The sequence below is a fragment of the Myotis daubentonii genome, chromosome 6, assembly GCF_963259705.1.
Source record: "Myotis daubentonii chromosome 6, mMyoDau2.1, whole genome shotgun sequence".
Taxonomy (NCBI): Eukaryota; Metazoa; Chordata; class Mammalia; order Chiroptera; family Vespertilionidae; genus Myotis; species Myotis daubentonii.
Genome location: NC_081845.1, coordinates 58,226,040 through 58,239,154, shown reverse-complemented (window position 1 = coordinate 58,239,154; position 13,115 = coordinate 58,226,040). Strand labels below are relative to the sequence as shown.

At 42.0% G+C, this 13,115-nt stretch overlaps 1 long non-coding RNA gene across 1 annotated transcript in view; it reads left to right on the top strand.

Moving 5' to 3' along the window:
• Positions 1–13,115, top strand: part of LOC132237123 (uncharacterized) — a 97,528-nt gene that overhangs the window by 82,321 nt on the left and 2,092 nt on the right. The window contains exons 4-6 of the long non-coding RNA XR_009453464.1: positions 1,169–1,234; positions 2,285–2,410; positions 8,180–8,256. This is a non-coding gene — a long non-coding RNA (uncharacterized LOC132237123). The remainder of the gene's footprint in view (positions 1–1,168; positions 1,235–2,284; positions 2,411–8,179; positions 8,257–13,115) is intronic.

Below are 13,115 nucleotides of genomic sequence, written 5' to 3'. Positions count from 1 at the left end.
CTTTGTGTTTCCATCATAGCTCAGCAGTGCCTCCCCCCCACACACCACGGCGCTCTGCTCCAAGGTGTCTGGAGGCAAGTGTGCTTTCTCTGCCGTTCTTTGTGAGGTGGAGGCAAGTGCTGACTGGAGGCCTCCAGGGATGCATAGAATTCATTCCCCATAAAATAATCAAGAACTCATCTTTGAATTTGTTAAAGCACCAATGCATTTCATTTTTTTGTTCCATTTTATTTCTGAACAGCCCCAACGAGAGTGCCAGTTTGGTTGGTACCCTTCAATAATTCGCTACTTAACTCCTTCCACAATCCAAATTCTTTAAAATGCAAATACTGATTTTTATCATTTTCTACATATCACAATGAGGAATTAAAAAATCAATTAGACAAGAATAACTTGCATTTTCATGAAAACATTCAGTTCATGGAGAACACTGTACATTTTAATATATAAAATTGCATTTCTAATTTTAATTGACCTCTTTGTAATCCAGAAAGTATATTTTTGAAACACTTTCATCTACCACAAAAAAGCAACAATAAGTACCAAAAATTTATAAACAGTACATATTTTTTGAAGGGCTAGAATAATTTCTGTCACTAAACTAAACAAATAATAAAAACTAAAACGTTTTTCTTGTACTGATACCTATAATGTGTTGGTATACCTGATGTTTCATGTTTAATAAAGTACTTTCTACTCTCTCACACACAGTATCTCTCCCCTGAGCCACATGTGAGGTAGGGCAGGTATTATCATGGTCATTCCCACTTTATGGATGAGGAAAATGAAGCTCAGAGAGACTCTATGTGTCCGTAATCACAAAAAGTAGTCACATGGCCTGGATTCAATCTTGATGGAGGATAATGCACTATACTACTGCTCAACAAATTCTCTTATTTTAATTTTTCCTTTACTCCTAATAATCTCCCTGAAGTGAAACAACCCCCCTCATGATTCCAGTATCATTCCTCCTCCATTTACCAAAAACTGAAGTGCTTCTCGGTGCATCACAGCATAAAATATTAACTGGAAAATGTTTTCCTTTTTTAATGTTTTTATGATTGGTGTCAATTTTTGTTGTTTTTAATATGGGGGGGAAAAAACAACCCTGAAACTCCTGAGTGTATTTTAAATGAGTCCACTTATGGCTGCTTATTTTTGCTCTCAGGTAATTAAAACAATGCGACAATACTTAAAGTTGGTGCTCCGTTTCTTCATCTTAAAAGTCAGAGAGGTAAGAAAGGACCACATGATAAAGGTGAGTCCTCATTGAATTATATTCTGTGAATTTTTATGTATTATAAAAGTGGAATATTCAAGAACCCAGACTGTAAGTCTGTTTAGCACCTACCCTGAATATTCACTTCACAGCCAAATATCTTGGATGTACATAGAATAAGAAAAATAAAAATTCAAAACCACACCACCTTACTGGAGAATGTGGACTAACGGACGGGAAGCAGGATATGTGAGAGAACACTAAATGAGTTATGTGTGACAAAGCAGAGAAACCCAAGTGGCAACCTGGTTAGTTTTTCAAGAATATACATCTTCCTAGTCACAGAGGGAAGAAGAGATGAAAGGGAGACGAGGTAAGTATGCCTGTTGGTGTGGCTTTACTCGGGACTCCAGATTGACTTGTGAGCCGCTGAAGGCAGCTCTTCCTAAGGAGGATTTCTAAATTAACACATTGGTCCTCGCTCTGGAGCTGAAGATTTAGCAGTCATTAAAGTTTACAGCACAATAGGAATCCTCCCCTTCTTAAACATAGTGCTTTAGCCTGGCCAGCATGGCTCAGTGGTTGAGCTTCAATTATGAACCAGGAGGTCATGGTTCAATTCCAGGTCAGGGCACATGCCCGGGTTGTGGGCTCAATTCCCAGTAGGGGGGCATGCAGGAGGAGCCAATCGATGTTTCTCTCTCCTCTCCCTCTAAAAAAATTCAATGCAAACATATTAAGAAAAAAAAACTTAAAAAAAAGATGTCCATTTTGGTTGGCAGCCACACCATGATATATTAATGACACAGGAAGTTCCATTTGGTAGATAGTTACCATAAATACTCCAAAGACAATTACACAAGTTTCTTGCCTTTCTGTACAAACATACTCTTCCAACTGAGAGGTGGAGTTTATTTTTCCTCTTCTTGACTCTAGACTGCCTTGCAACTACTTTGACTAAAAGAATACAGTAGAACTAATATTCTGATACTTTTGAGCCCAGACCTTAAGAAGACTGACTGCTTCTACTTCCTTCCTCTTTGAATGTTCCCTCTTGGAACTCAGCCACCAACCAGCGAGGAAGCCCAAGCAGCTACATAGAGAGGCTCCATGGAGAAGAACCAAGACCCTTTGCCAACAGCTCCAACTGAGCTCCCATCTGGCACCCAGAAACAACTTCCAGTCATATGGGTGAGACCTTTTGACCTTCAAGCATTCCTAGAACCCCAGCTAGCACTACACAAAGCAGAATTGCCCATTCAACCAGAATGAGGAAAAAATATAAAATAAGAGCAGGGTGAAAAGGAAGTTGAACACTGCAATTTCAAATACAGTAATTAAGTGATACCTCATGAGAATGTAACATGAGGGAGTGAGATGGGTTGATATCTGGAGGAAGAGGTCCTAGGCGGAGGAAATGGCCAGTGAGAACGCCTAATACAGGCATGCCTATCATATTTGAGAAAAACCCAAGACTCCAGTCTAGTTTGCAACAAGGGAAAGAGTGATAGAACAAGAGATCCAAGAGGTAACAGGGGTTTATAATTGATGGGGCTTTGGTGGGTTAAATGGTAGACCCCCAAAATATATACCCACATCTTAACCCATTAGGTCCTGTAAATGTGACCTTATTTGGAAAAAGAGTCTTTGCTTATGCAAATAAATTAATGATCTCAAGATGAGCTCATCCTGGATTATCCTCACGGGCTTACATACAATAATACGTATTGTTATAAGAGAGAGAAGAGAAGAAGGCCACACAAAGACAGAAGCAGAGATTGGAGTGATACCGCCACAAGCCAAGGAGCACCTATAGCCGCCAGAAGCTGGAAGAGACAGGGAAGGATTCTCCCCTCAGGACTCTGGAGAGAGTGCACTGTGATTTCATACTTCCAGCCCCAGAACAATGAAAGAATACATTTTTGTTGTTTTAAGCGATCAAATTTGTGGTACTTTGTTACAGCTGCCCTAGGAAACTAAACAGTCTTTCTGGGACATTGTAATGACTTTATTTTTTAACTAGAGGCCCAGTGCACGAGATTCGTGCACTCGGGTGGGTGGGGGGGCGTCCCTCAGCCAGGCCTGCACCCTCTCGCAGTCCGGGAGCCCTCGGGGGATGTCCGACCGCCGTTGTGCTCGCCAGCCATGAGCCTGGCTTCTGGCTGAGCAGCGCTCCCCCTGTGGGAGTGCACTGACCACCAGGGGGCAGCTCCTGCGTTGAGCATCTGCCCCTGGTGGTCAGTGTGCATCATAGCAACCAGTTCTTATGCCATTCGGTCAATTTGCATATTAGCCTTTTATTATTTAGGATTGGGGGGGAAGGGGGGGCCAATGCAGGGTTAGAGCAAGAAGCAATATGATTCAATTTACATTTTTTTAAATTATGAACTCCTAAGCTGAACATAAATTATAAAGCCCGAAGCATGGAAGTCAGGAGACCAGTTGGGAGGCTATTACAAGCAAGAGAAAATGATAGCACAGGCCAGTACTGCAACAGTGTTGGAGACAAGGAGTGGTAGTAGATTGTGGATATATTTTCCAGGTGGAGAGAATAGAATGTCTAAATAGATTGGACCTAGAGTATGAGAGAAAGTGAAGAACGAAGGATGACTCCATGTAAGCAAATGGAAAAATGTAGTTGTCATTGACTAAGATGGGAAAGGCTGAAGGGAAGAAGCCCAAGGGAAGGCCATTTAGGGCATGTTGAATTTGAGGTGTCTATTAAATAATTAAGTGGAGATGTCAGGCACCCAGTTGTGTATGACCCAGAAATATTAATTAGGGTATGTCAGCCTACAGATGATATTCAAAACCATGGAACTCAGTGAGATCAAACAAATGAGTGAGTACAAAGAAGAGAAGAGGACTAACAACAGAACCTGGAGTATGCTAGCATTAGGAGAAATGGGAAGTAGAAAAAGGAGGCCAAGAAGGATTAGTTAATAAGACAAGAAGAAATCCCCCCAAAATGTGGTATCTTGGAAGTTAAGTGAAGAAAGTATGTCAAAGAAGGAGTGACTAACCTATGTCAAACACATGATTGGGACAAGTTAGACAAGGACTGAGAATGAATTGTTCAGTGGATTTAGCAGCAGTGAGGGTACATTTGATGTTTGTGGTGATAAATTTAAGATGATAAAGGTCACTAGTGATTTTTACAAGAACATTTCTGGTGAAATTTTAGGTACATAATCCTAATTGAAGTTGGCTTAAGAGGGAATGAGGAAGGAGGATTTGGAGATGGCATGGAAAAGTCTTTATGGGAATTTAGCACAGAGGGGAGCAAAGAAATGAGATGGTAACTCCAAGGAAATGAGGCTTTAAAATGATTTCTGAAATTGCAAGGAAAAGAGAATGTATGTATGCCAATAGTATTCATTAGAAGAGCAAAAACAATTATTAAAAGACAATGTAGAATTGCTGAAGCAATGTCCAATGAGAATGGATCCAGTGCAAGGGTAAAGGGATTGGCACAGCAGGTTCTCCTTAGACACAGACTAGAAGGCAGAGGATGTGGATGCTGGTGGGTGGGTAGGCAGGGGATGTATGATGTATTCTGGGGATGTTCTCTTCTGTTCGCTTCAATATGCTCCATGAAGCAGGAAATGAAAGTCAAGATGGGACAGAAGGTGTTGGAGGTTGGAGCAGAGAGGAGATGGCATGAAATAAATGTCCAGGAAATTGGGCGAGTGAATAGCTAGGAAAGTATAGAATGATTGTCCAGCAGCAGTGAAGGTACATTTGATGTTTGTGGTGATAATTTTAAGATGAAAGCAGTCAGCACTAGTGGAGTGTTTTTACCAGCCAAGTTCAGCTGCAAAGAAGCAGGCACACAGGCCAACCCTTGGATTTAACCAGGGTTCCAAGTTTGCTATGAGTTCTAGAAAACAGGAGAGGTAGACTGTGGCCCAGGACGTACACAGGATAGTGACATAATGATTGACCCTGGAATTTAGGCTGGTAAGAAAGGGAGAGAGGCCATGGAGGGGATGAAGGATGGTGAGGGGTGGTGGGGCCAACAGCTAGAAGGCCAGGGCACTGGGTGGGAGTTGAAGGACTATGTGAGTACCAGAGGGAAAATGAAAAGAAACCCAAAGAATCTTAATGTTATAAATACTGAAAACCAGAATAGACCATGGAGCAGAAGTCCTCCCACTGGACTTTAAATCATGCTAGAAGAGAACCTTTGAGATGGACCAACAACTTCCTAATCCATTATTTCCTATACTAAAAATTCATTTTACGGACTTTAAAAGCTATTTATTTGTTCAACTTTACAGAAAAACAGGAAGGCTAATTTTTTTCCAAGTGAATTTGCAATTGTCCCATCTTTAGAGGTGATTCTCATCTCATTCATAACACACTTTCACTTCAAAATTAATTGTAGAACATGTAGATGCCTCTTCCTATACCAGAGGCTATGTTTCTAATACCCCTTCCTGCAGTTTATAATCTTTGGCTATTTTCGTTCTATTATTCTTCCTTGTCACTCATCTCTCTCTTTTTTTCCTTTTTATTGAATTTCTTGTGGTGTCACTGGTTAACCAAATTATACATGTTTCGAGTGCACAATTCCACAAGCCATCAACTGTGCACTGTATTATGTGCTCACCACCCCAAGTCAAGACTCCTTCCATCACCATTTAATCCCCACTATACCCTCCTCCACTCCCCCTCTCCCCACCCCCAACAATCACTGCCCTGTTATCTGTGTCCATAAGATTTTTTCTTTTTTTACTCAATCCCCTCACTCCCCCACCTCACTCATCTCTCTGAAAATTAAAATATAATGCCGAAACCTGAATATAACATAAAAGCCTCACCAATGCCAAGAATAGTGGGAGGACTGTCTTGGGACCCTTGTCCATCATTTCATTACCCAGAGTCATGTCAGCATTGGGTTCGGGGTTTCTCAGGACATACACACCTCCATCGGAGTCAGTGCCAAAGGTAAAATGTGGACTCGCTGAGCCACCTTGCACCTGGAGATAGCTCCTGGGGGAGATAGGCAAAAATAAACGGCAACCCCAGGCAACTAGGCCTGATTATATTTTTATTAACACAGTAACTCTTTTACCCATGCAATATCCCAAATTGGATAATTACCTCCCACATTGCCTTCCCCTTGGCTTTGGAGCTAAACACCAGGCTCTTTCTCAATTAGCGTTCTGAGCTTTGAGTCGTTTCTTATGTGCTGTTACCCAGCTGCTACACAACTACCCAGATGTTGCATGAAGCCCTTCCTAAATATAGCTCTTTAGGCACATTCAGAATCCTCTAGGAAAAAAATAAATAACATTAGTATATGATTTTATTGACAATAATCAATATTCACCACTTAAAAGGGTTTTTTAAAAAAAAAATTAGAAATAAGTCAAATAAGCAAAATTTTATTCTACCTGTGAAATTTTAACTACTGATGTGACTGGGGTAAAATGATCATCAGGTAATAAAATCTGTTTCAAGTTAACTGAGCAGCAATTTCACTCAGTAAGATGTTATTACCAAGTATAGATATTAATGGTAGATATGAAATAAAGTATATCAGGGGGAGGAAAAATCTGCTTGCGTTTTGCATTTAAGTGTTTTCATATTTAAATGGAAACCAAAAAAGCAGAAATATTCTGAAATAAAAACAGAACTGGAATTTCCATTCCCCATCCACATCATAAATGAGGTCATCCCACAGCAATGACTCCTTACACACCACTTTAGAATGAGTGCACTCAGACAGAATCTGTGGCTGGGACCCCAGGCCCTGAAAACTACCCTGCACTGGCTTCTGAAGGATGCATATCACACACACACACACACACACACACACACACACACACACACACACACTGGATTTACAGCTCTACTAGAAGTCACATAACCTATGGCTAAGTCTATAAAATGTATGACTAACTACTGAAGTAGCCTCAAGCAGAGGTAGCAGAAAACACTGCTCCTTTTACTAGAATTCCACTTTGGAAATAAACTCCATTCACTGAGGAAGGTGACAACATACGATGCTTTGACAACATCAAAAGCAATATTTAAGAATTTACAGATCCTCTGGCACATGGTTCCATATCCCCAAAAGGATTCACATCTGAGTCCTGTTCTTTAAATCTGAATTCAGAGGGCCACTCAAGCAGCCCCTGTGGCCTCTGCATGGGACTCACATTTGGGCGGCTTTGTCTGCGCAAGCCACCAACCTTCTTCATTGACCTTTCACTTATGGGAGATGTGTTATCCACTCACCTCTTCTAAGGGAGCACTTTCCAAGATACCAGCTCGCAAGGAATTAGCAGATGGGGAGGCAGGTGGAGGTACAGAGGTCGACGCACTGCTATGCAAATGAAAGAATCAAAGGGAACTCACAACTGAAAGGGGGAACGAAGTAGAACTAATTCTTTCAGTACAGTAAGTAAGGGGCATGGTTTGCATTGACGACTGGGCCCTGCCGGACGTGAGTGTGTGTGTGTGCTGTAGAGACAGCCAGCTCCTGTCTGGCACACACTGGCCCTGACTGCATCATGGTCATCGGTGCCTGTTAGCAAAGCCTGAATCTCTGGGCTCCCTGGTAATGACCAGCCTGCATTCCACTGCCCTTAGCACAGCTGAGGCTGCACATAGCCTGTGAATCATCCGCTCATTCCGAACGTCGTCCAAAGTTTGAAAGAGGAGAAATATTGCCATGATATTTACACCACGTAGAGCACAATTTTCCTTTCTTCAGAATAGTATGAAAATAAAGAAAATGTTTTGGGATAAACTAAAGGAGATGTGTCTGAGGGAGACTGAGGCAGTAAAAAGAGGGGGAACTCCCCATTACAGGTCTTAAATCGGAGGGAAGGGGGAGCATGGAGGGAGAGAGAGAAAAAATAGTGTTTAAGAGAAAAAAACTGAATTAAATGAAAGGAATTCTAGGTAACTTGGGAAATTATTTCTTCAAATTCTTAGGTTTTCTTCTAGCATTTCCTGTCAGCTGTCTGGCTATCTACCAGAGAAAAGAAAAATCTCCCAATATGGTTCCTGTGGGAATTCAAATTGTAAGTCTGAAAAATAACAATGGTCCACAGACCAGAGAAGGAAATGGTAAAATTTCTAAATGACGAGAGTGGAAAGATCAAGAATGCAACATGTTGTGTTTTTCCACTTTTCTGTGTGGTAATGCACAGGATACATTTATCTGCTGTGAAGTCCCCCCGATGAATTGGAATGAAGTAGCTGCATCCTCCAGTGAAATTACACGTCTATTAAATATTTTGCTACATCTCTAACAATGTGTATTCAGTAACGTGTGGGATTTCAGGATTTGTGTTCTCCAGTCAGCCAGTCTACATTTCAATCCAAGCTCCTCTCTATCTCTGTGACCCTGGCAAGTGATTCAAACACCCTGAGTTTGTTTCCTCCTCTAGAAAATAGAAACAATAACACAAAGTTGCATGGATTAAGTTCATTGAATAGTACCTGACACATAGTATGTACACAATACATGTTAGCTATTATTATTACTATCATTATCACATCAGTAATAGTTATTTCTAAATATAATAGGAATCCTTTGTATTTTCAAATCAATTTTCCTAAGTTCAGGGGGAAATTGATCATCCAGATACTTATGATATGACAAAAAAACTTCATAAAAATACTCATCAGATATTTTATTTTTATTTCTCAATACACGCACATATACATTGAATTATATATATTAGCTAATTATGCAAAATGTATTATAAATATATAAAATATGCAGTATATTTTTATATCTTTAATTATACCTATAATTTTAATTTTATATTGCCAACCTGTAGATTCTAGCAGAGATGACTTACAGAACTGAAGTTAAATACAGCTCTAGTTTCTTGATATTTCATTAAAAAATAGGGAACAAAGGCCATTGGAATCTATTGCTTTGCATGGCAAACATTAGGCAGTCTCATGAGTGACTGAATGAATGAATGAATGAATGAATATTAGTTATCTCAGTCAGTTTTCAGGCTATCCTTCTGTTAATATCATTTTCCTCCATACCATTTTTTCAACTTCCTATTCAAATACTGGCTCACATGTGAAAAGTCTTTGAGTTGATCACAAGGCAAATATTATACTTAAAAAAACACACAGAGGCTGCCCTGGCCAGTGTGGCTCAATTGGTTGGGCATCATCCCATGCAACAAAAGGTTTTCAGTTTGATTCCAGGTCAGGGCTCATACCAGGATTGTGGGCTTGATCCTTCGTGGGGGACGAGAGGAGGCAGCTGATTGATGTCTCCCTCTCACATCAATGTTTCTCTCTCCCTCTTCCTTCTTCTCTGTCTAAAAATCAATTTAAAAATATTTTTAAAAATTAAAAAAACACACACAGAGGCTTCCAGTCAAGATGGCAGCATAGGTAAATGTGATAATTGCCTCTTTCCACAACCACATCAAAAATACAACTAAATTACAGAATAACTATCATTCAGAACTGCCTGAAATCCAGCTAAATTAAAGTCCTATAACTAGGAATTTAAAGAAGAAGCCACATTAAGCCTGGTAGGAGGTATGGAGACTCGAAACGGGCTGGTCCCACATCCACATGTCGTGGATAAAAATTGGAAGAGCTATCTTGGCTGCAGAGGCCCCCGCCTGAAAAGTGAGGGGTCCCAGCTCCACACCAGTCACCACAGCCCAGGATTCCAGTGACAGGAGGAGAAGTTCCCGTAACTTGTGGCTGTAAAAACCAACAGGGATTATAGCTGAGTGAGACAGAGGGATGCTGGAGTCCCAGGCAGTTCCGCTTAATGGACCCACTCACCGAGTTACTCAGACTCACTTCCTCTGATTTCCAGCCCTGGGGCAGCAGCTTGAAAGGCACCAGGAATATGTGGAGAGGAACTGAAGTGTCTGACATCAGAGGGAGAGCTAAAGGGCAGCTTTCTCCCAGACAGAAGTGTTGGCAGAGGCCATTGTTCCTTTTCTGAGCCCTTCCCCCACAGAGCTGGCAGGTGGGCATCATAGCTGAGTCTCCATCTACCTGGTTCACACTCTTCAACCCATCCGGGTGATTTCCTGAGACCCCACCCCACCAAATTGTTGGCCACAAGAGATATTTCCAGTGGCTTTTCTATATGAATGGCCTGTCTTGTCTCATGCTTCAGACTTTCCTAAAATCTTTCAAACAAGTAGTATCTGGCCTCAGCATGCTCCATACCTCTCCCTAAGTAGACCCAGACCTAGCACTAGCTGATCATGGTTCCCAGCTTGGTCTCTCCTTGGCATCTCCAAGCATAGTACAAGTAGCAGCCATATGCAGATAGCTTTATAGTTCATCCTCGGTGGCCCTAGGCCCATGGTCGGCAAACTGCGGCTAGCGAGCCACATGCGGCTCTTTGGCCCCTTGAGTGTGGCTCTTCCTAAGCCTTAGGAGTATCCTAATTAAGTTACTAACAATGTACCTACCTATATAGTTTAAGTTTGAAAAATTTGGCTCTCAAAAGAAATTTCAATCATCGTACTGTTGATATTTGGCTCTGTTGACTAATGAGTTTGCCGACCACTGCCCTAGGCAAAACCCAGATGGTGGCTGACTTTGGCCTGCACCTCCTCGGAGGCCCCAAGCAGTGGACAGCTTTAGACTATGTCAAAGCACCTCCACAAGCAACATACTCAATTGGCAGACACAGCAGTCACAAGAGTCCTGCTAAAGTAAATTCTTCTCTGTGAGGTGGGTCCCTGCATAGCTGATCCCCCACAGTAGTCACTGCCAGTCCTTGCAGCTAATTGGCCTGGGGGTAAATCCTTCCCATTGATGTGCCAACAGCAACCAAGGCTCAACTACAAGAAGGTGTGCACAGCCCACACAAGGAGGCTGATCTAGAGTGCCCAGGTCGGGTGAATGGAGAGGCTGTGCCACTGGGCCCTACAGGATACCTACTGCATTAGGCCACTTTGTATTTGGAAACAACGCAGGGAAGCTGCAAAAATGAGGGTACAGAGAAACATGGCCCAAATGAAAGATAGAACAAAACTCCAGAAAAAGAACTAAGAAAAATGGAGACAAGAAATCTACTAGGTAGAAAGTTCAAAACACTGATTATAAGGATGTGCAGTGAACTTATTGAGAATTTCAACACCATAAAAAAAGACATGGAAACTAAAAAAAGAACCAGTCAGAAATGAAGGATACACTAACTGAAATGAAGTATAATTTACATGGAATCAACAGTACAGTAGATGAATCCAATAACCAAATCAGCGGTTTGGAACACAAGGAAGCAAAAAAACACCCAATCAGAACAGCACAAAGAAAAAAAAGAATCCAAAAAAATGAAGAGAGTGTAAGGAGCCTCTGGAACAACTTCAAGTGTACCAACATTCACATCATGGGGGTGCACAGAAGGAGAAGAGAGAGAGCCAGAAATTGAAATCCTACTTGAAGAAATAATGACATTCCCTAACGTGGTAAAGGAAATAGACATACAAGTCCAGGAAGCAGAGAATCCCAAACCAGATGAACCCAAAGAGGCCCACACTAAGATACATTGTAATTAAAATGCAAAAGGTTAAAGACAAAGAGAGACTCAAAAGCAGCAAGAGAAAAGCAGTTAGTTACTTATAAGGGAGCTCCCATAAGACTGTCAGCTGATTTCTCAACAGAAGCTTTCCTTAGAAGGAAATGGCAAGAGATATTCAAAGTGATGAAAAGCAGGGAGCTACAACCAACATTACTCTACCCAGCAAATAAATCTTTTAGAACTGAAGGACAGATAAAGAGCTTCCCAGATTAAAAAAAAGCTGGAGTTCATCACCACCAAACCACTATTACATGAAATGTTAAAGGGTATTCTTTAAGAAGAAGAAAAGAATAAAAAGATAAAAAAATATGAACAATACTATGGTAATAAATACATATCTATCAACATTTGAATCTACAAACAAACAAAATAAATGAACAAACAGAACAGAAACAGACACATAGATACAGAGAACATTTTGATGGTTGCCAGATGGGAAGGGGGTATAGGGAATGGGTGGAAAAGGTGAAGGGATTAAGAAGTACAAATTCGTTTTTACAGAACAGTAATGGGGATGTAAGCTACAGGCTTAGGGAATCCTATCTAATAATAGACAAACATGGTAATTGACCATACCTTCACTACGCCTCCCATTGGCTAATCAGCACGATATGCAAATTAACCCAACCAAGATGGCAGCCAGCAGCCATGCAGCTGAAGCAAGTAGGAGGATTGCTTGCTCCAGTGATGGAGGAAGCCAAGGTTCCCCACCTGCCGTGGCCCGGCTCTGAGCTCCAAAAGCAACAAAGTTTCAATATACAAGCTAAACAAACCCCAGATACCTGCTTTCAGCAGGCCGTAGCCACAGAGCTGGAGTGAGCATGAGCCCAGCTCTCAGCTCCAGTGACAGCAACAAAGTTTCAATTATAGAAGCTAAACAAACCCAAGATACCTGCTTTCAGCAAGCCGTGGCCTCAGAGCTGGAGCGAGCAGGAGCCCGGCTCTCAGCTCCAGTGATGGCAACAAAGTTTCAATTAGAGAAGGTAAATAAATCCCAGAATAAAAAGAAAAAAGAAAAAAAGGAGAGGCTGGGAGCTCCAGTCGCCAGCCAGCCTGAAAACAGCCCTCAGCCCCTCACCCAGACTGGCCAGGCACCCCAGTGAGGACCCCCACCCTAAAGGGGGTGTGGCCAGCCTGAAAACAGCCATCAGCCCCTCATCTAGGCTGGCCAGGCACCCCAGTGGGGACCCCCACCCTGAAGGGGGTGTGACCAGCTGCAAACAGCCCTCAGCCCCTCACCCAGACTGGCCAGGCACCCCAGTGGGGACCCCCACCCTAAAGGGGGTGTGGCCAGCCTGAAAACAGCCATCACCCCCTCATCTAGGCTGGCCAGGCACCCCAGTGGGGACC